The sequence below is a fragment of the Oncorhynchus masou genome, chromosome 33 (assembly GCF_036934945.1).
Source record: "Oncorhynchus masou masou isolate Uvic2021 chromosome 33, UVic_Omas_1.1, whole genome shotgun sequence".
In the NCBI taxonomy this organism is placed as follows: Eukaryota; Metazoa; Chordata; class Actinopteri; order Salmoniformes; family Salmonidae; genus Oncorhynchus; species Oncorhynchus masou.
In genome coordinates, this window is record NC_088244.1 from 45428835 (window position 1) to 45450944 (window position 22110).

Below are 22110 nucleotides of genomic sequence, written 5' to 3' on the forward strand. Positions count from 1 at the left end.
TCATCCAATTTCATATCACATAGACAACGTATTGGATGGGAACTTGACAGATAACAGGAGGAACCTTCCGAAGTTATAGTATTTGATTTATACAGTTTTTAATCACAAAATGAAAAGCAATACGTCAATAGTTTTATACCTCATTGAGCATTCCCACATTCGGATGTTAGAAATATTGTTCCAAAGTTCTCTTTTTGGACGTTAAAGTTGTGGGCTGGCGAAACTCTTCTGGGGATAATGACGTTCCGATTTCAATACTAGAGAGCCAGAGAGTCCTCTGCTGCATTAAATATACCACCAGTGTGTGGAGGAGTCAAAGAGAGGCACCCACCTCCCCTCTTCAGTGGGTAAGAAAGGGACTGGTAATTTGTCAACCAGTGCCAAGCTGAACTGAGCCACTGGATTCTCAAGTGTCGTCATGACGCTCCCATACATCTACATTTCAGCCAAAAACCATTCAAACAAAAAGTGGACAATGACCCAGCTACCGCTCTCTTTTGTGATCCACAGCTAACACTAACTGAAACAAACGATCCAGGACCAGAACGGACTCTGCTGGACAATCAAGCGTTGAAACAGGATGGCCATTTTGTGCCACGAACAACCTTTTGACTGCATCCGACTAAATGTATCTTTCTGTTCCGCGTTTGTTGTCCACTGCAAAATCACTGGATGGACATTGGCCACACAATACAAACTAGGAACCACATGCCTAAATCCATGAGTCTTTGGCTCAAGCCAAAACTGTAAAAATGCATAACATTCTTAGTAGTTTCTATGGTACTTTAGTTTGTTAAGATAAGTTAACAAGCTAAGTGGCATGCCTTTGTAAATTGGAGCTTCTACTGTATAGCTTTCTCTTTCCTCAACCAAGAGTTGTGGAGGATATTAGTATGTGGAATAACTATCTTTCCTTGTTGTTGGCCCAAATGTTGCCTCAATGTTGACACTAAGTCGTCACTCTGTGTTCCTTTCCCATCTGTTGGAGATGACACTGTGTAGCCTGAGGCCCTGAACAAAAAGGCTATCCGGATTGTCAACAGAGTACAAGACAAACTGACTGGTATAAGTCTTTCACTACACATGTAGTTATAAATGCTCATATGCTATCATATTCTAGGATACGCTAGTACAGGGGAATTCAACTCTTACCCTACAAGGTTCGGAGCCTGCTGGTTTTCTGTTCTACCTGGTCATTAATTGCATACACTTGGTGTCCCAGGTCTAAATGGGCTACTGATTAGAGGGGTACAATAAAAAAGTTGAATTTGAGTGTGCTAGTATATTAGCATTAATTGACTAATAGTTGTTGTTTTCCTCATCAGGGCGAGATTTCTCACACAACAAGACTCTGAAAGTGTCGAACCCAATTGGAGCTCCTCATCAAACAGGAGACATCACACGAGAATCTGTGCCAGTGTTATATTGGTAGGTCAGTATGATCTGTCTCTGTTAGTCAGTCAGCCTGATGTTCGTCACTGTCACCAGCTTCACTAATAAGTGCATCGAATTCGTCATCACCAGAGTGACTGTACGTAAACAGTTGATTTCAGAAGTTTACATACACCTTAGCCAAATACATTTAAACTCAGTTTTTCACAATTCCTAACATTTAATCCTAGTAAAAATTTCCTGTCTTAGGTCAGTTAGAATCACCACTATATTTTAAGAATGTGAAATGTCAGAATAATAGTAGAGAGAATGATTTATTTCAGATTTTATTTCTTTCATCACATTCCCAGTGGGTCAGAAGTTTACATACACTCAATGAGTATTTGGTGGCATTGCCTTTAAATTGTTTAACTTGGGTCAAATGTTTTGGGTAGCCTTCCACAAGCTTCCCCCAATAAGTTGGGTGAATTTTGGCCCATTCCTCCTGACAGAGCTGGTGTAACTGAGGCAGGTTTGTAGGCCTCCTTGCTCGAACACACTTTTTCAGTTCTGCCCACACATTTTCTATGGGATTGAGGTCAGGGCTTTGTGATGGCCACTCCAATACCTTGACAATGTTGTCCTTAAGCCGTTTTGCCACAACTTTGGGAGTATGCTTGGGGTCATTGTCCATTTGGGAGACTCATTTGCAACCAAGCTTTAACTTCCTGACTGATGTCTTGAGATGTTATATCCGCATAATTGTCCATCCCCATGAGGGATTTTGTGAAGTGCAACAGTCCCTCCTGCAGCAAAGCACCCACACAACATGATGCTACCACCCCCGTGCTTCATGGTTGGGATGGTGTTCTTCGGCTTGCAAGCCTCCCCCTTTTTCCTCCTAACATTATGGCCAAACCGTTCTATTTTTTTTTTACATCAGACCAGAGTACATTTCTCCAAAATATTACGATCTTTGTCCCCATGTGCAGTTGCAAACCATAGTCTGGCTTTTTTTATGGCGGTTTTGGAGCAGTGGCTTCTTCCTTGCTGAACGGCCTTTCAGGTTATGTTGATATAGGACTCGTTTTACCGTGGATATAGATACTTTTATACCTGTTTCCTCCAGCATCTTCACAAGGTCCTTTGCTGTTGTTCTGGGATTGATATGCACTTTTCACACCAAAGTACGTTCCTCTCTAGTTGACAGGAAGCGTCTCCTTCCTGAGCGGATTGACGGCTGCGTGGTCCCATTGTGTTTATACTTGCCTACTATTGTTTGTACAGATGAACGTGGTACCTTCAGGTGTTTGGAAATTGTTCCCAAGGATGAACCAGACTTGTGGAGGTCTACAATTTATTTTCTGAGATCTTGGCTGATTTCTTTTGATTTTCCCATGATGTCAAGCAATGAGGCACTGAGTTGGAAGGTAGGCCTTGAAATACATCCACAGGTACACCTACACCAATTGTGTCAAATGATGTCAAATAGCAGAAGCTTCTAAAGCCATCACATCATTTTCTGTAATTTTCCAAGCTGTTTAAAGGCACAGTCAACTTAGTGTATTTACACTTCTGACCCACTGGAATTGTGACACAGTGAATTATATAATTATAATTTAAATAATATGTCTGTAAACAATTGTTGGAAAAATTGTCCTAACCGACTTGCCAAAACTATAGTTCGTTAACAAGTAATTTGTGGAGTGGTTTAAAACTAGTTTTAATGACTCCAACCTAAGTGTATGTAAACTTCTGACTTCAACTGTATATCCCAACCAGAAGCCATGGATTACAGGCAACATCTGCACTAAGCTAAAGGCTAGAGCTGCTGCTTTCAAGGAGCAGGACACTAATTCAGACGCTAATAAGAAATCGCACTACGACCAATTCGACTACATTCAATACAGGACTAAGATCGAGTCCTATTACACAGGCTCTGACACACGTTAGATGTGGACTTGTGTGCTTGCAAACTATTAGAGTGGGAAACTCACCTGACTGCTTCCCAGTCAGGTGAGCCTACCAGACGAGCTAAATGCCGTCTCGGCTCGCTTCGAGGCAAGCAACACTGAACTATGCATGAGAGCACCAGCAGTTCTGGATGACTGTGTGATCTCACTCTCCATAGCCGATGTGAGCAAGACCTTTAAACAGGTAAACATTCACAATGCTGCGGGGCCAAATGGATTACCAGGACGCATACTCAAAGCATTAGCTGAAAAGCTGGAAAGTGTCTTCACTGATATTTTCAACCTCTCCCTGACCCAGTCTGTAGTACCCAAGAATTCCAAGGTCACCTGTTTAAATGACTATCGCCCCGTAGCACTCACATCATCTTTGAAAGAATGGTCATGTCAACACCATCATCCCAGACGACCCAGACCCATTCCTATTGGCATATTCCCCCAACAGATCCATAGATGACGCAATATTTTACTGCACACTGCCCTTTCCCATCTGGACAAGAGGAACACCTATGTGAGAATTATGTTCACTGGCTACAGCTCACCATTCAACACCATAGTGCCCTCCAAGCAATTTACTAAGCTAAGGACCCTGGGACTGAAAACCTCCCTTTGCAACTGGATCCTGGACTTCCTGACGGGCCACCCCCAGGTGGTGAGGGTAGGCAACAATACATCCCCCATGCTGACCCTCAACACGTGCTTAGTCCCCTCTCCCCAAACACTGACACTGCCAATACCACTGCAATGGCAGTGTGTGTGTTCTGTGTTTTGGATTTTTATTATTTAAAAAAAAAATGGCAGTAGAATGGTCTTACTGAAGAGCTCAGTGACTTTCAATGTGGCACCGTCATTGGATAGCACCTTTCCAACAAGTCAGTTCATCAAATTTCTGCCCTGCTAGAGCAGCCCCAGTCAACTGTAAGTGCTGTTGTTGTGAAGTGGAAACATCTAGGAGCAACAACAGCTCAGGCGTGAAGTGGTAGGCCACACAAGCTCACAGAACATGACCGCTGAGTGCTGAAGCCCGTAGCACTTAACAATCGTCTGTCCTCGGTTGCAACACTCACTAACAAGTTCCAAACTGCCTCTGGAAGAAACGTCAGCACAATAATTGTTCTTTGGGAGATTGAAGAAATTGGTTTCCATGGCGAGCAGCTGCACACTAGCCTAAGATCACCAGGCGCAATGCTAAACGTCGGCTGGAGTGGTGTAATGCTTGTCGCCATTGGAATCTGGAGCAGTGTAAACACATTGTCTGGAGTGAGCATTATGCTTCACCATCCAACGGACAAATCTGTGCTTTGCGGATGCCAGGAGAACGCGACCTGCTCCAATGCATAGTGCACACTGTAAAGTCTAGTGGAGGAGGAATAATTGTCTGGGGATGTTTTTCAGCATTCGGGCTAAGCCCCTTTCAACTTTGTGGCAACTGCGAGCCAAGCATAATCGCCCAACATCAGTGCCCGACCTCACTAATGGTCTTGTGGCTGAATGGAAGCAAGACGCCGTAGTGGAAAGCCTTCCCAGAAGAGTGGAGGCTGTTGTAGCAGCAATGTTCCAACATCTAGTGGGAAGCCTTCCCAGAAGAGTGGAGGCTGTTGTAGCAGCAATGTTCCAACATCTAGTGGAAAGCCTTCCCAGAAGAGTGGAGGCTGTTATGGCAGCAATGTTCCAACATCTAGTGGAAAGCCTTCCTGGAAGAGTGGAGGCTGTTATAGCAGCAATGTTCCAACATCCAGTGGAAAGCCTTCCCAGAAGAATGGAGGCTGTTATGGCAGCAATGTTCCAACATCTAGTGGAAAGCCTTCCTAGACGAGAGGAGGCTGTTGAAGCAGCAAAGCGGAGACTAACTCCATATTAATGCCCATGATTTTGGAATGAGATGTTCAATGAGCAGGTGTCCACATACTTTTGGTCATGTCGTGTACGTACGGCATCTACCTCAATTACTTCATACGCCTGCACAACAACTCGGTACTGGTACCCTGTGTATATAGCCAAGTTATCATTACTCATTGTGTATTTATTCCTTATTATTTTTGTTAGGGAGGGCCCACAAGTAAACATTTCACTGTTAGTTTACACCTGTTGTTTACAAAGCAAGTGACAAATACAATTTGATTTCATTTAAGTCATCTTCTTATCATTTAGATGTGAGCTTTGATTCATTGCTAGTCCAATACGTCTGCCTGAATCCAACATGACCTTCTGCTGGCTCACTGCATTTGTCATGCACATTGGGATGTTCTGGTGCACTCATATCCTATTTGGGTTGAGCCGGCACATTGCTTCTTCCAGACAATCATGTCCACCATGCTGGCTATCTTCCCTGGAGTTGCCGTACACGGTTGAAAGTTATGGAGCATGGGGAGGATGCAACCACAAATGACAAGTGCATAAGGCAGGTGTTCACTATTATGAACCAACACAACTTGACAGTCATTGACAAGAAATGTCATCAACTTAGTGGGCCTTCACATGTCATAGGACCACCTCTCCAATGTCAATGCCATCCTGAATCTCCCAGAACTGTCCTTGATAAGCTCCACCATCAGTCCTCCCCTCAGGCAGAGACACTGTGGAACTGGACTGCCACATGTCAGGCCATTCAACAGCCAAAATTGATGGTGTGTATTGCCGTCATATGTACCTATTTTGCTACCACCCATGGCTGGCCAGCCCATGTGATACCTGAACTGGACTCGGCATGTACAGGATGAGCTTTCATATTGGGGAGACTCATGCATTGTTCTGGAAAACTGTGCAGTAATCCCAACATCCCTATAAGGACATGTGCTTTCTATGGCAAACAAGATGCACCTTAGGACGGTAAAACTCACTGTATATGATTGTTTATGGTGGCTATGATTGATTGTGAGATAGTGGTCTTTGTACACCATGCTTGATCTGCTCAACCTCCTCTGCAACCCATTTACTGTCCATCTTCAAATGTATAGAAGACTTGCAGTTGCGTCACAAATAAATCAACCATTCAAATGTATTTATAACGCCATTTTTACATCAGCTGATGTCACAAAGTGCTGTACAGAAACCCAGCCTAAAACTCCAAACAGCAAGCAATGCTGATGTAGAACAACGGTGGCTAGGAAAAACTCCCTAGAAAGGCCGGAACCTAGGAAGAAACCTAGAGAGGAACCAGGCTGTGTGGGGTGGACAGTCCTCTTCTGGCTGTACCGGGTGGAGATTATAACAGAACATGGCCAAGATGTTCGAATGTTCATAGATGACCCCTTTGTCAGATAATAATAATCACAGTGGTTGTAGAGGGTGCAACAGGTCAGCACCTCAAGAGTAAATGTCAGTTGGCTTTTCATAGCCAATTATTCAGAATTAGAGACAGCAATCTCTCCAAACGAATGTGGTGATCGATGGTATCAAAAGTAGTATTAAGGTCTAGGAGCATGAGAACAGATGCAGAGCCTCGGTCTGATGCTATTGAAAGGTAATTTACCACCGTCACGAGTGCAGTTTCAGTGCTATGTTGGGGTCTAAAACCAGACTGAAGTGTTTCGTATACATTGTTTGTCTTCAGGAAGGCAGTGAGTTGCCACGTAACAGCTTCTAAAAATTTTTTTTTGAGAGGAATGGGAGATTCGATATAGGCCGATAGTTATTCATATTTTCTGGGTCAGGGTTTGGCTTTCTCAAGAGAGGCCTTATTACTGCCACTTTTAGTGAGTTTGGTACACATTCGGTGGATAGGGAGCTGTTTATTATGTTCAACATAGGAGGGCCAAGCACAGGAAGCAGCTCTTTCAGTAGTTTAGTTGGAATAGGGTCCAATATGCAGCTTGAAGTTTTAAAGGCCAGGACTATTTTCATCAATGTGTCAAGAGATATAGTATTAAAGAAACTTAAGTGTCTTCTTTGATCCTAGGTCCTGGTAGTGTTGTGCAGTCTCAGGACAACTGATAGTTGGAGAAATATGCTGATTTAAAGTGCAGTCCGTAATTGTCCATCTTAAATTTAGTTTAGTTAGGTGGTTAACCGATTTTTGTACTCTGACGTCCTTGGATAGGTGGAGGGAGTCTGGAAGGGCATCTAGGAATCTTTGGGTTGTCCGAGAATTTATAGCACAACTTTGGATGATCCTTGGTTGGAGTCTGAGCAGATTATTTGTTGCCACTGCAATAATAATAAAATGGTGGTCCGATAGTCCAGGATTATGAGGGAAAACATTAAGATCCACAATATTTATTCCACAGAACAAACTAGGTCCAGAGTATGACTGTGGCAGTGAGTAGGTCCGGAGACATGTTGGACAAAAGCCACTGAGTCGATGATGGCTCCAAAAGTCTTTTGGAGTGGGTCTGTGGACTTTTCCATGTGAATATTAAAGTCACCAAAAATTTGAATATTATCTGCTATGACTACAAGATCCGATAGGAATTCAGGGAACTCAGTGAGGAACGCTGTAAGCGGCCCAGGAGGCCTGTAAAAAGTAGCTATAAAAAGTGATTGAGTAGGCTGCATAGATTTCATGACTAGAAGTTCAAAGGACGAAAACGCAGTCTTTTTTTGTTAATTGAAATTTGCTATCATATGTTATCAACACCTCTGCCTTTGCGGGATGCACAGGGGATATGGTCACTAGTATAACCAGGAGGAGAGGCCTCATATAACACAATAAATTCATCAGGCTTAAGCCATGTTTCAGTCAGGTCAGTCACATCAAGATTAACGTCAGTGATTAGTTCATTGGCTATAACTGCTTCGGAAGTGAGGGATCTAAAATTAAATAGCCATATTTTGAGATGGGAGATATCACAATCTCTTTCAGTAATGACAGGAATGTAGGTCTTTATTCCAGTGAGATTGCTACAGCGAACACCGCCATGTTTAGTTTTGCCCAACCTAGATCGAGGCACAGACACGGTCTCAATGGGCATAGCTGAGCTGACTACACTGACTGTGCTAGTGGCAGACTAAACTAAGCTGGCATTGCGGCAAACAGTCTGCTGCCTGGCCTGCACCCTATCTCATTGTGGAGCTAGAGGAGTTAGAGTCCTGTCTATGTTCATAGATAAGATGAGAGCACCCCTCTAGCTAAGATGGAGTCCGTCACTCCTCAACAGGCCAGGCTTGGTCTTGTTTGTGGGTGAGTCCCAGAAACATGGCCAATAATCTACACATTCTATCTTTTGGGAGGGGCTGAAAACTGTTTTCAACCAGCAATTGAGTTGTGAGACTTTGTTGTAGAGCTCATCACTCCCCCTAACTGGGAGGGGGCCAGAGACAATTAATCGATGCTGACCAATCTTTCTAGCTGATTTACACGCTGAAGCTATGCTACGCTTGGTGACCTCTAACTGTTTCATCCTAACATCATTGGTGCCGACATGGATAACAATATCCATATACTCTCTACACTTGCCAGTTTTAGCCTTAGTGCTGGCTATCTTCAGATTAGCCTTAATGTCGGTAGCCTTTCTCCCTGGTAAAGAGGGTATGATCGCTGGATGATTATTTTTATACTGCGGGTAATGGAGTCACCAATGACTCGGGTTTTCAATTTGTCAGAGCTAATGGTGGGAGGCTTCGACGTCTCAGACCCCGTAATGGGTGGAGAAGAGAACAGAGAACACTCAGACTCTGAGTGTCACTCTGGCTGAATGAGTGACACCGGTTGAGCATTCCTACAGCATATCCTTCGAGAAGCCATTAGAAAGTTGTCCGGCTGCGGGGACTGTGCGAGAGGATTCATACTAACGTTACTATCTGTACTTACTGGTGGCACAGACGCTGTTTCATTATTTCCTACACTTAAATGATCCTTGTTACTACTTAGCTACGGCTGGTGGAGGTCCTGTAGAACCATGTCCAGATAAAGTGTCCGGGGTGAAAAAGTTGACTGAAAAAAGTTGAGCGAGGGAAGAAGAAGAAAAAAAGATATATAAAACGGTATTTAAAAAGTAAAAACTGTAAAGTTGGCAGGTAGCAAAGAAACGTTAGCAAAAAACAGCACAGCAGCACGTAAAGAAGTCCACAAGTTGTGACCAGATAAGACGTCAAATCAACTAGCAACTGCACCAAGCGTCATGTTGGAAGACCAAACTCAGTCGGTTGAAAGTCCCCTGATTGTCCACATGGCTGGCTGCTTTTTGCTACCATTGGAAACTTCTGGAAGATTGCCCATTATTCCTTTTTTCTAAGGACCCAGAAAACAGAGGATGTGGGAGAATCTATTCAAATAAGTAAATATATGTTGAAAGAAAAACAATGTATTATTAGATAGCTTGCTACATAAACTTAGTGTGCATGCTAACTCAAATGAGCTTCTAACATAAAGTTCGCTAGTTAGCTAACTTGACATACTGTAAACTCAATTAAATATCACCCGCTAGCTAACTTCATATTAGCTAGCTACTTACAACTAGCTAACTAGCTAACAGCCATGGAAGAGGGTGAAAGGATTAGCTAGCACTTCAAGCTGTCAGATAAGGGATAGTAGTCTACTCTGGATAGGAGAGGGAACTTTGTGGGACATTATGAAAACATTCTCCAGTTCCAGTCCCAAGCAAGAGATATTTTTTATTTTATTTAACCTTTATTTAATGAGGAAGGCCTCATTGAGATTTAAAATCTCTTTTTCAAGAGCGTCCTGGCAAAGATAGGCAGCACCAAGTCATTACAAAAATTACAGACAAACAACTTGAAAACTACAAGTAATCTAGTAAAAACCATAGAATTCACAAGACTATAACAAAATCAAAAACAGCAAATTAAAAACATCGACATGTCTGGGAATCAGTCTCAAGATCATTCATCAGTGATTTAAAAATACCAATCGGGAAAAGTTCTTCTAGTTTAAAATAATTTTGTAAGGTGTTCCAAGACGATGGCGCAGAGTACATAAAAGCCCTTTTTCCAAATTCAGTTCGGACATTTGGAACAGTTAGCAAGATAAAGTCCAGCGAACGAAAAGAGTACCCACCACATTTCTGAACATTAAAAAAGCCCAAATAAAAAGGTAGTAAACCCAAAATGGCTTTGTAAATAAAGGTATACCAGTGCCTGAGCCTACGAGTGACTGGAGAAGGCCAGCGAACCCTGGTATACAAAGTGCAGTGGTGCGTGGGTTTTGCAGTTTAAATTAAATCTCAAAGTGCCATGGTAAAGACCGTCAATTGATCTCAAACACTGAGCGGAAGCATTCATATATAAAATATCCCCATAGTCTAGTAAAGGTATAAATGTAGCTGATACTACTAGCCTCCTTCTGGCTTCCAAGGAAAAACAGGCCTTATTCTTAAAATAAAATCCCAATTTCAGGATTGTTGAATATGCAATTTAAAAGAGAGGCCAACATTAATTCAAATTCCAAGATATTTATATGAGGTTACAACCTCAATCTCCTTGCCCTGGCAGGTAGTAATAGGGGAAAGGTTCAGAGGTCTATTTCTTGCTTTAGAAAACACCATTAGTTTAGTTTTGTCAGTATTGAGGATAAGCTTCAATTGACACAAGGTATGTTGAACAGTATTTAAAAGCAGTTTGCAAGTTCTGGAAAGCTTTTGTAAGAGACGAGGCACAACAGTAAATAACAGTATCATCAGCATAAAAATGAGGTTACGCATTTTGGACATTTTTGTCTAAATCTTTATATGAATAGTGAATGAGGGAGGACCAAGTTCAGAGCCTTGGGGCACACCATTAAAGACAGACATAGCCCATCAAATTGTCCTATCAGCAGTTCTATTTATTTTGTATCTTTATTTTACTAGGCAAGTCAGGTTAAGAACAAATTCTTATTTTCAATGATGGCCTAGGAACAGTGGGTTAACTGCCTGTTCAGGGGCAGAACGACAGATTTGTACCTTGTCAGCTCGGGGGATTTGAACTTGCAACCTTTCTGTTACTAGTCCAACGCTCTAACCACTAGGCTTCCCTGCCACCTAGACAGATAGTTAGCAAACCTTACAAACCATACAACTACATGCTCTGAAAGACCTACACTCGACAATCTCTGCAGAACCAACTGTATCAAAAGCTTTAGAGAGATCAATAAAAAGTGAGACACAGTGCTGTTTTTTGTCAATGGCTTCAGTGATATAATTTAAAACATTCATGGCTGCTGTAATTGTGCTATGCTTCTTTCTGAAGCCCGATTGGTACATTGATAAAATAGAGTAAATAAAAACTCTTTTAGCTGTTCACTCACAAGGGTTTCAAATATTTTCACCAGGGTTGACAGCTTTGAGATTAGCCTATAATTATTTAAAAGATTTGGATCTCCCCCTTTTAAAAGTGGTAGGACAAATGCTGATTTCCAGATTTTCGGGAATTTCATTACATTCCAGGGTTAGATTGAACAGAGATGTAAGTGGTTCAGCTATGAAATCAGCTGCCAGATTTAAAAAGCAGGGATCCAAAACATCAGGGACCTGCAGGCTTTCTCTGATCTAAGGACTTCAGCGCTTTATGTACCACCTGCACTGAGAATGGCAAAAAGCTAAACGTTTGACCAGCTCTCACTGGTTCATCCACACAGGGTTGTACAGAGACAGAGGACAATGAATCAAACAGCCTACCAGATGATACAAAGTGCTCATTGAAACAATTCAGCATTTTAGTTTAGTCTTTTCCAGCAACAGAGTCCCTCAAAAAACATGACGGTAATTCATTAACATTACTGTTACCAGACATAGACTTAATAGCCTACCAAAACTTTCTAGGGTCATTCAGGTTATCAGTGGTAACAGACATAAAATATTCAGACCTTCCTGAGAAGAAAAGAACACTTGTTTCGTCACTGCCTAAAAATAAGCCAATCAGAACATGATTTCCTTGTTTTAGCCCAGGCTAGATTACGGTTGTGAATAATACAAGACAGCTCAGAAGAAAACCATGGATTAACCCGCCCTTTAACCCTGAACGCGTGGAATGGTGCATGTTTGTTTATTATTTGAAAGAAAACATAATGAAAGAATTTCCAGGCAGTTTCCACATCAGAGATAAACTCAATCTTACTCCAGTCAAAATAAAACAAATCATGAAAGAAAGCCTGCTCATTAAAACACTTCAAATTTCTCTTACGAATAAAACGTGGGTTTGTCTTAGGAACCTTAGTATTTCTAACAGCACAATGGTCACTTAAAACATTACAAAAAACACCAACCGCAGAATATTTATGTGGAACATTTGTCAATATCAAATCAATCAGGGTAGATTTATCTGGACATTTAAGATTTGGGCGAGTGGGTGAGTTAATCAACTGGGTAAGATTCTTAGAATCACAAAACATTTTTAATTCATCAGACACCGGCTTTAACCAACACCAGTTGAGATCACCAATCAAGATCATTTCACTGTAAAGAAGTTTAGACATAAGGTGTGTCAAAGAAGAAAATGTATCACCGAGAGCACAGGGGGGTCTATAACAGCCAATCACAGTTATAGAGAGACCCTTTGAAACCTCAATATTCAGAGCAAGAAATTCCAACTGTTTGCATATAGTTTCAGACTTTGCCAAACTTACAGGGAATTTAGTTTTTACATATATAGCCACACCCCCCCTTTCTTAACTCGATCAGTGCGATAAACATTGTAACCACTTATACAAATATCCTTATCAAAAAGGATGCTTATCAAAAAGGACTTGCTGAGCCAGGTTTCAGAAAACCCAATTAGCATCAGTTGATTTAGCCCAAATCCTAACCCCTTCGATTTTTGACAAAAGGCTGCATACATTTAAATGAAAAATACCAAAACCAGATCTTGATTTAAAATCAGAGGGGGTTTGGAGACATTGCATATCAGGGCCAGGATTAGGTTGCACGTTACCTGATATCAACAAAAGAAGAATAACTAGGCACCTCGGTTTAATAACCTTGCATGGCTTCTCTTTTTTAAGAGACCTACTGTAAGCAAATTCTACAAGTGAGTTTCCAGACAATACAAAACAGCAATTTAAAACCATTAGATTTTGTTAGTGACGCAAATTTGTACTGTTCACAGATATAACAATATAATATTCAGGGCTGTATAACTTAATATATAATAATAATGCAGCCTGTTTCTTAAATTTCATCTGTCCTCGGACATTGTCGGCAGATACTGAGGTCCCAATGAATGTCCCAAGAGAATAAGGGTACATCCTTGTATACCATGTATTATACAGTTGACGTTTGAAGTTTACATACACTTAGGTTGGAGTCATTAAAACTAGTTTTTCAACCACTCCACAAATTACTTGTTAACAATCTATAGTTTTGGCAAGTCGGTTAGGACATCTACTTTGTGCATGACACAAGTAAGTTTTCCAACAATTGTTTACAGACAGATTATTAATTATATCAATTATAATTCACTGTGTCACAATTCCAGTGGGTCAGAAGTTTACATACACTAAGTTGACTGTGCCTTTAAACAGCTTGGAAAATTCCAGAAAATGATATCATGGCTTTAGAAGCTTCTGCTAATTGACATCATTTAACACAATTGGTGGTGTATCTGTGGATGTATTTCAAGGCCAACCTTCCAACTCAGTGTCTATTTGCTTGACATCATGGGAAAATAAAAAGAAATCAGCCAAGACCTCAGAAAATAAATTGTAGACCTCCACAAGTTTGGTTCATCCTTAAGAACAATTTCCAAACGCCTGAAGGTACCACGTTCATCTGTACAAACAATAGGGACCACGCAGCTGTCATACCGCTCAGGAAGGAGACGCTTTCTGTCTCCTAGAGAGGAACTTACTTTGGTGTGAAAAGTGCAAATCAATCCCAGAACAACAGCAAAGGACCTTGTGAAGATGCTGGAGGAAACGGGTACAAAAGTATCTATATCCACAGTAAAACGAGTGCAAAATCAACATAACCCGAAAGGCCACTCAGCAAGGAAAAAGCCACTGCTCCAAAACTGCCAATAAAAAGCCAGGCTACATTTTGCAACTCCACATGGGGACAAAGATTGTAATTTATGGGAGAAATGTATTCTGGGCTGATGAAACAAAAATAGAACTGTTTGGCCATAATGACCATCGTTATGTTAGGAAAAAGGAGGATGCTTGCGAGCTGAAGAACACCATCCCATCCGTGAAGCACGGGGGTGATAGCATCATGTTGTGGGGTGGATTGCTGCAGGAGGGACTGGTGCACTTCACAAAATAGATGGCATCTTAAGGAAAGAATATTATGTGGATATATTGAAGCAACATCTCAAGACATCAGTCAGGAAGTTAAAGCTTAGTCGCAAATGGGTCTTCCAAATGGACAATGACCCCAAGCATACTTCCAAAGTTGTGGCAAAATGGCTTATGGACAACAAAGTCAAGGTATTGGAGTGGCCATCACAAAGCCTTGACCTCAATTCTATAGAAAATTTGTGGGCAGAACTGAAAAAGCGTGTGCGAGCAAGGAAGCCTACAAACCAGCTCTGTCAGGAGGAATGGGCCAAAATTCACCCAATTTATTGTGGGAAGCTTGTGGAAGGCTACCCGAAACGTTTGACCCAAGTTAAGCAGTTTAAAGACAATGCTACCAAATACTCATTGAGTGTATGTAAACTTCTGACCCACTGGGAATGTGATGAAAGAAATAAAATCTGAAATAAATCATTCTCTCTACTATTATTCTGACATTCAACATTCTTAAAATAAAGTGGTGATCCTCAACTGACGTAAAACATGGAATTTTTACTACGATTAAATGTCAGGATTTGTGAAAAACTGGGTTCAAATGTATTTGGCTAAGGTGTATGTAAACTTCCGACTTCAACTGTATGTCTCCTCCTCTGTGTTGTTCCCTGTCCTAGCATTGTTTATCATGTTTATGTCCAGACGCTGTTCGTCATCCGTTGTTGGGACAGTTTTATGTAGGCTCTAACATTTTGTGGGCACCATTTGTCACCGTTATAGTGAAAGTAATGTGTTGTGTAGTGGCTTTTCTTGCTCAAAAAAAAAAAAGATTGGGTGAGTTTGCACCACCAAGATTTATATGCTAATATCGCCACAGTAATTGATGGATGTCTCCTTTCGTGGAAAAGGACAAAGTAGTAGTAGAAGTAGATACTGATGCTGCTTAAGCATTGCTCCTCTTCACTGTGGGAATCCAGTCAACAAGGGTGTCTTGATAGATGTCCGCTGGTGAACCGACAGTACTGCATAAAGAAATAAATAGCACACATGATGTTAGAATATCACTTCTTCAGCTCACCTATACCATCAGTGCTCTTAATTGTTTGGTTGTGTTTCATTCATAACATTGAATGTTGTAATGTTGTAATGTTGTAATGGCAGGCATATTGGATTTGAGGCCCCGTTACTTTAATTGCAAGACTCGGGGCTAAAGATACAAAATCCTTTAAGGAACTATGGACCTCCAACATTTTTAATTTCGATGTCTGAGTCCACTTCTACTCCTTAGAAATGATTACAAAAGCCACAAAATCAAAAAATGCATGCATTTTTGTCAGGCAGGATCATACACCACTGCATGAGAGCAGTGCTCCATTTCGGTTTATTTACAGTATCGGTTTATTTACAGGTCTATACTATGCTTAAGATATCCTAATGTTGCTTGTTTCTCTATGTAGGGCAGACAATTGACTACTTGTATTTCACATTTTTGCAATATCAGAGCTTTCATTATTGGGTTACACAAGCTTGTGTTGCCCACCCCCCTTCGAGCCAGGCATTCTTCTGCACTGTTTGAGTTAAGGGTCACAATATCTATACATTTAACCACTTTTTCAGTAATATATTTTTACACAACCATGCATTTCATATGTGGGAGACAGAGATATGGAAAAACATGGTTGTGTTTGTTATTAGGGGTATCTCAACATTTTGGGGGGCCTTGCCACTAGCCTATATTATGATAATTTACCGTTAGCATCAATTAGCTTAGCCTGGCTAATTCTGCATTCAACAAGGCTTAGGCACTGCCTTGCTGTTTGGCAAGACAACTACAAGTTACCTAAAGCAGGATCAGACGGGCACCATGGCTACAAACCAGTCTTTCAGGTGGGAAAACTTTAGGGGGGTTATGTTGGGAAAGTTTGAAACAATGGCCACTGAGCTTGTATTGTTTTTCTATCCCCAGGTGTCCATTTTGGTGGAGGAGCTACAATGGCGATCCAACTTGTGGCTACACTTCCTTTTACACAGCCTGTTTTTATCGAGTAACCATAAACTTACTAAGTAACTCCTGCATGTATTTAAATGGTGAAGTCATGAGAGGAGGAGGAGTTTAATGTCCAAAGCACTTCATCAAATGATGCCATGCTGACGTTAATGTCAAGCATTTTACATTGACTTAGCTAAGTGCTTCTAATTCACTGATATGTGTATATTCAAAGATTGAGCAACTGAACTCGTTGAAGCGTTGAAGCGTTGATTGAAAACAAATAAGGTCAAGAAGAAGCCTCCGATAAGGAAATTAGTGCCAAATCTGTAGTTCTCAGTAATGACTCATTAAGCATTAAATCCCAGAATGTATTACCATGTAAAGGTAACAGCTTAGGTAACAGCCTGGTTATTTGCTGTTGCTTTTTGCTCAAGGCACTGGCTGTAAGAGGAAGTGCTGCCCATTATTTTGCTATGTCATTGCCACAATGCTAATGCATTCTAAGTTAAAACTGGAGAATGTGCTTCATAGAGCTCACTAGTCCATTGTAATATTGTGTGTTAATGTGACTGTATGAATATAATATGAATAACATACTCCATGCCTTTTACTGACTTAAACATTATTGACGGGTGTCCCGTGATATAATAGGAATGGGGGTATTTGATTTAAGATCGTGATGATAATGTAAACATTTTTCTGTGCCAATATATTGTGAAAAGATCTATTGGTAAGTGTCTAGTGCTCTGTAACATTGTCTGAATATATATTGCTATTCATGTTTATAGACTTAGACGGTCATTGCCTTTGAATTATGTTCTACTATGCATGTGCAGAATGTTCAGGAGAACAGTGAAGCAATCCTACCTACAGAGGGCCCTCCAGCTCTGTCCATGTGAGGAGCAGCTCTGCAGAAACTGCTCTAACAGTATAGCATTTTCAGAGCTGACGTAAGGAGGGATTCTAAAATGAATAGGTATGCAAGTTACACTGAAAACAGACGTGTTGGCCCATAGCTGATTGATCATTTCAACTCCATTCCTGATGATAGAGATCTAGGAACCCACAACAACATTTTGCCCTATGTAGACTAGCTTATCCTAACTAGCACATTTGGTTCCTTAGACGTTGGGGTAATGTACCTTTTTGGTTTCCCATTGGATCTGGGAACGAAGTCATATGTTTCCTGACCGTTTAAAAAAAGTGACATTTTACTGTTCTGAGAACGGAAGTGAAAATCTGTTCTGGGAACGTTCATTTTTAGGTTGCAGGGATTGAGAATGTTTTACTATGGTTTCCTGAAAGTTTTCCTGGGAGGTTTAATTCACTTTCTGAGAATAGTTTTAATAACACTGCTAGCTTAGTTTGGGTTAACTGTTTTGAACTCCAAACACAGATAGGACACTTGGAAATTTCATTTCCTTAGGCATTAACCAGGCAAACACTTTTTTTTGTGGCACATCGTCAGTGAGATTCAAAACTATGATCTTCTGTTCTCTATCCATACAATTAGTCCACTGCGTCACCAGGGTAGAGCTAGCATGCCATGTGTTTTTAACTCATACAAAGCTGTTCGTTTTAGTCTAGTCAAACAGACCACATTTCAAAGGAAACAAGCAATCATGAAGATCAGGTGTGGCCTTTCTCTCTTTCTGTTTTATTCATTAATTCCCGGGTTCTCTTCTGAAGGTTGAGTACTTATATATAGTTATGCATTACAAGGGTGTACCCACCCTTGTAATGTCACCCATTTACACATTGGGGCAGAGCCCTAGATTATCTGCTTGCGTTGTTCGATTCCTTTTCTGTGTTCTCTCTCTCCTTCCCATTGGGCACACCACGTCATTTCAACGTGGAAATTTGGGTAACATTTGTTTGAGAGGTTGATCAATGTCTAGTTAAATATGAGATTTCAACCCTTATTCACCGACTCAAAAAAACAGCCAAAGGTTTGTTGAATTCCCAATGTGTCATCACTGCTTTCAACCATCTAAAAGCACAACCAAATTCCAATGGAAAAACAATGTCAGATGTTTGCTTTACTTGTCCTCTAAATGTGTCATCACTGCACTTTCAACCATTTAAAAGCACAACAAAGTTCAAATGGGAATAGAATGTCAGGTGTTTTGTATTTATACAACAACTTAATGTGTTATCACTGTGCTTCATCTAATAGCACAACCAAATGACCTGGATTGCAGTTGAGATTACATTAAAGTGATCAATGCTGTTCAATATTCTGAACAGATTATTATAGAAGTTGTGAAGATCTTGACAATGCAACCAAATATCAACATTTAAAGTATATCTCATGCTTGGATATTTTCTTCTGAGCCACTGGCTTAATCCTATTATTTAAGTTGTATTTTTGGTTGAGTTGGAGACATGGATCCAACATATCATGTGTTAACTTGTTAATAAGATGTTTACTGTGTTGGAAAAGTGATTTTGAATTGTATTTGGTTGTCAACGCAACCAAATATCAACATTTGAAAGAGATGTAACTTTTGTGCTACGGACTTAGTCTGGTGGTAATTACAGTTTGACTAGAAATGAATAATTGATATGCTGGATTCACGTCTCCATCTCCACCAATAATCAAAGTTAACTCTTGATACTCCCCATCCCGGATCCGGGATCGTGAATAAAGCCTCAGGCTCATTAGCATAACGCAACGTTAACGATTTCTGAAAATCGCAAATAATGCGCCTGCTCTCAAGCTTAGCCTTTTCTTAACAACACTGTCATCTCAGATTTTCAAAATATGCTTTTGAAACATAGCAAATCAATCATTTGTGTAAGAGTATTGCAAGCTAGCTTAGCATTTTGCGTAGCATTTAGCACGCAACATTTTCACAAAAACCAGATAACCAAATAAATAAAATCATTTACCTTTGAAGAGCTTCGGATGTTTTCAATGAGGAGACTCTCAGTGACGTAGCAAATGTTCATTTTTTCCTGAAAGAATCTTTGTGTAGGAGAAATCGCTCCGTTTTGTACATCACATTTGGCTACCGAAATGAACCGAAAATTCAGTCACCAAAACGTCAAACTTTTTCCGAATTAACTCCATAATATCGACCGAAACATGGCAAGCGCTGTTTAGAATCAATCCTCAAGGTGTTTTTTCACATATCTCTTCATTGATATGCAGTTCGTGGAAGCCTGCTTTCCCCTCAGAATCGCATGGAAAAATACCAGAAGCTGAAAATGACGCACCAATTTCGACGGAGGACACCGGGCGGACACCTGGAAAATGTAGTCTCTTATGGTCAATCTTCCAATGATATGCCTACAAATACGTCACAATGCTGCAGACACCTTGGGGAAACGATAGATAGGGCAGGCTCATTCCTCTCGCATTCACAGCCATATAAGGAGACAATGGAAAACGTAGCCTCAAAAATCCTGCTGATTTCCTGGTTGCCGTTTCATCTTGGTTTTGCCTGTAGCTCCTGTTCTAGGGCACCCACAGACAATATCTTTGCAGTTCTGGAAAATTCAGAGTGTTTTCTTTCCAAAGTGATCAATTATATGCATAGTCAAGCATCTTTTTGTGACAAAATATCTTGTTTAAAACGGGAACGTTTTTCATCCAAAAATGAAATAGCGCCCCCAGAGTTTCAAGAGGTTAAAGCTGAGGACTAAATCAAATCTAACTTTAAATTCACTTAGCAGGACAATGTCATAAACCCTCGTTTGATTTGATCCTATTCTTGAACTTTTCTTGGTTGCGTTGACAACCAAACACAATTCAATATCCAGTTTATCTACAAATTAATAATTGATAGGTTGAAGTCACGTCTCCATTGCAAACAAAAATCAAGGGTAAAGAATAGGACTCAAACACAATAGGACTCAAATCAAATCAAGCTTTAAAGTCACTTAGAGGGGCTATGTCGTAAACCCTAAAAGTTCCGGAATGGGGTGAAAATGGCAGCCAATCCAAACCAGTCTAATTGGAATTAATTGCAGTAGAGTCATAATACTCATTTTACTTATGAAGCAAAATAAAAGTAAAGCATGTGATATATCCAAAATGTTAAGATTGTCATCCTAAAATATTACATAATTATAAATGCGGTTTATTTGGGTTGTAATACCAATTTTCTGTAATAATAGCCTGGAGACAGACCAAATCATGTCTCAACTGTAGTTTTCTTGGAAAACTGTGTGAGTGCTATTATAAGATACAACATCAGTACGGGTTGCATTTACAACTTGTCTAAGTCTTATCATCAACTGATTTCAGCCAGTGTATGGTTGTGGATCGACTGCATTGTTTCAATGGAATGTTGGCATCATGGCAGATAATTTGAATACTTTATGGAATCATTCCTCTAAAACTGTCTGGCTAGCTAGCTAACAAACCTACAAGTGCAGATCATATATTTAAATTAATTATTTTACACAAAATCTTATTACAGCACTGGCAATAATGGTTGACCAACTCCCTGACCAGAATGGCTGACCTTTATCCCATCATAACAGGTTCATGTCCATTCTAATATTCTAATTCCTAATTTTTTGGAATATTTATTTAATTCAGAGCTCTCTCAATAATCATTATCCTGAAAACACATTGGTAGTAGTCAGTGACGAATACCAAAGCTGAGCGGGGCATGTTTAAAACCCTGGAAGTTGAGACCAAAGAAATAGCTGTAGAAAGAGCAACTCTCTATTAGGAGGTGCTGTCCAGCCTATAGTTTTTTCTGATAAGTGGGTATAATGTTGAAGATCTGTCGTTGAGTCAAAGGTACAAATCAACATGTCTAATAAAAAGTTTGTCTATGTTGACAATTGGTTACAATGATGACATACTCATGTTTTTGAAATTCCACCCTCAGGGGTAGCCTAGTTGTTAGAGCGTTGGGCTAGTTACTGGAAGGTTGCAAGTTCAAATCCCTGAGCTGACAAGGTACCAATCTGTCGTTCTGCCCCTGAACAGGCAGTTAACCCACTGTTCCTAGGCTGTCATTGAAAATAAGAAAATGTGTTCTTAACTCACTTGCCTAGTTAAATAAAGTTAAAAAAAATACAGTTAATTACTTCTTTCAAATCCAACATGTTTTCCACTTTGATTCCATGCCACAATATGTTGTTGACAAATGACGTTGAAACAATGTCGATTCAACCAGTTTGTCCCCAATGGGTTTTATCTCTGCAAAGATTGTTAGTGAGATGCAGAGTTTTCAGGCCGCATCTCCATTTAAGTGTTTTGTATTTTTTTAGCATCTCTGTCTGTTGAGCGGCCGTGAGTCAATAGCTGAAATTAAATGGGCTCCATCGATCGGGGAGATTTGGCTGTTTACTGTGTGTGGAGATGGCCAAGCATCTAGTCAGTCAATGATGACGAATGATAGTCATCGGGAGACAAAGCCTCCTAAACGATGGAAGGTGAAGTGCCTGACCATGGAGGCCAGAGGACAAGCGTAATCAAGAAAATAAAATGTAGATTCATCCCTGCACTTGTATGCTGGTTAAATCAAAAAGTGGGTTGGCTAATATGGTCTCCTCCTTGCTGTTCTCTTAACAACTCTCACTTCACAGTTGCTGTCTTTCGGGCTCCTATCCCTTCTACTTGCCGCTTTCAAGTGGTTAACTGTGAAGACAGAGGGTTCGTATTGGCACATTGGAGAGTTCAGTATCTGGCCATGGAATGGAGTGTTTAAAGCAGGGCC

The 22110-nt window shown here is 40.5% G+C and overlaps 1 pseudogene; it reads left to right on the forward strand.

Annotated features, from left to right (window-relative positions):
• Positions 1 to 22110, forward strand: part of LOC135527490 (serine/threonine-protein kinase mTOR-like) — a 62627-nt pseudogene that overhangs the window by 38156 nt on the left and 2361 nt on the right.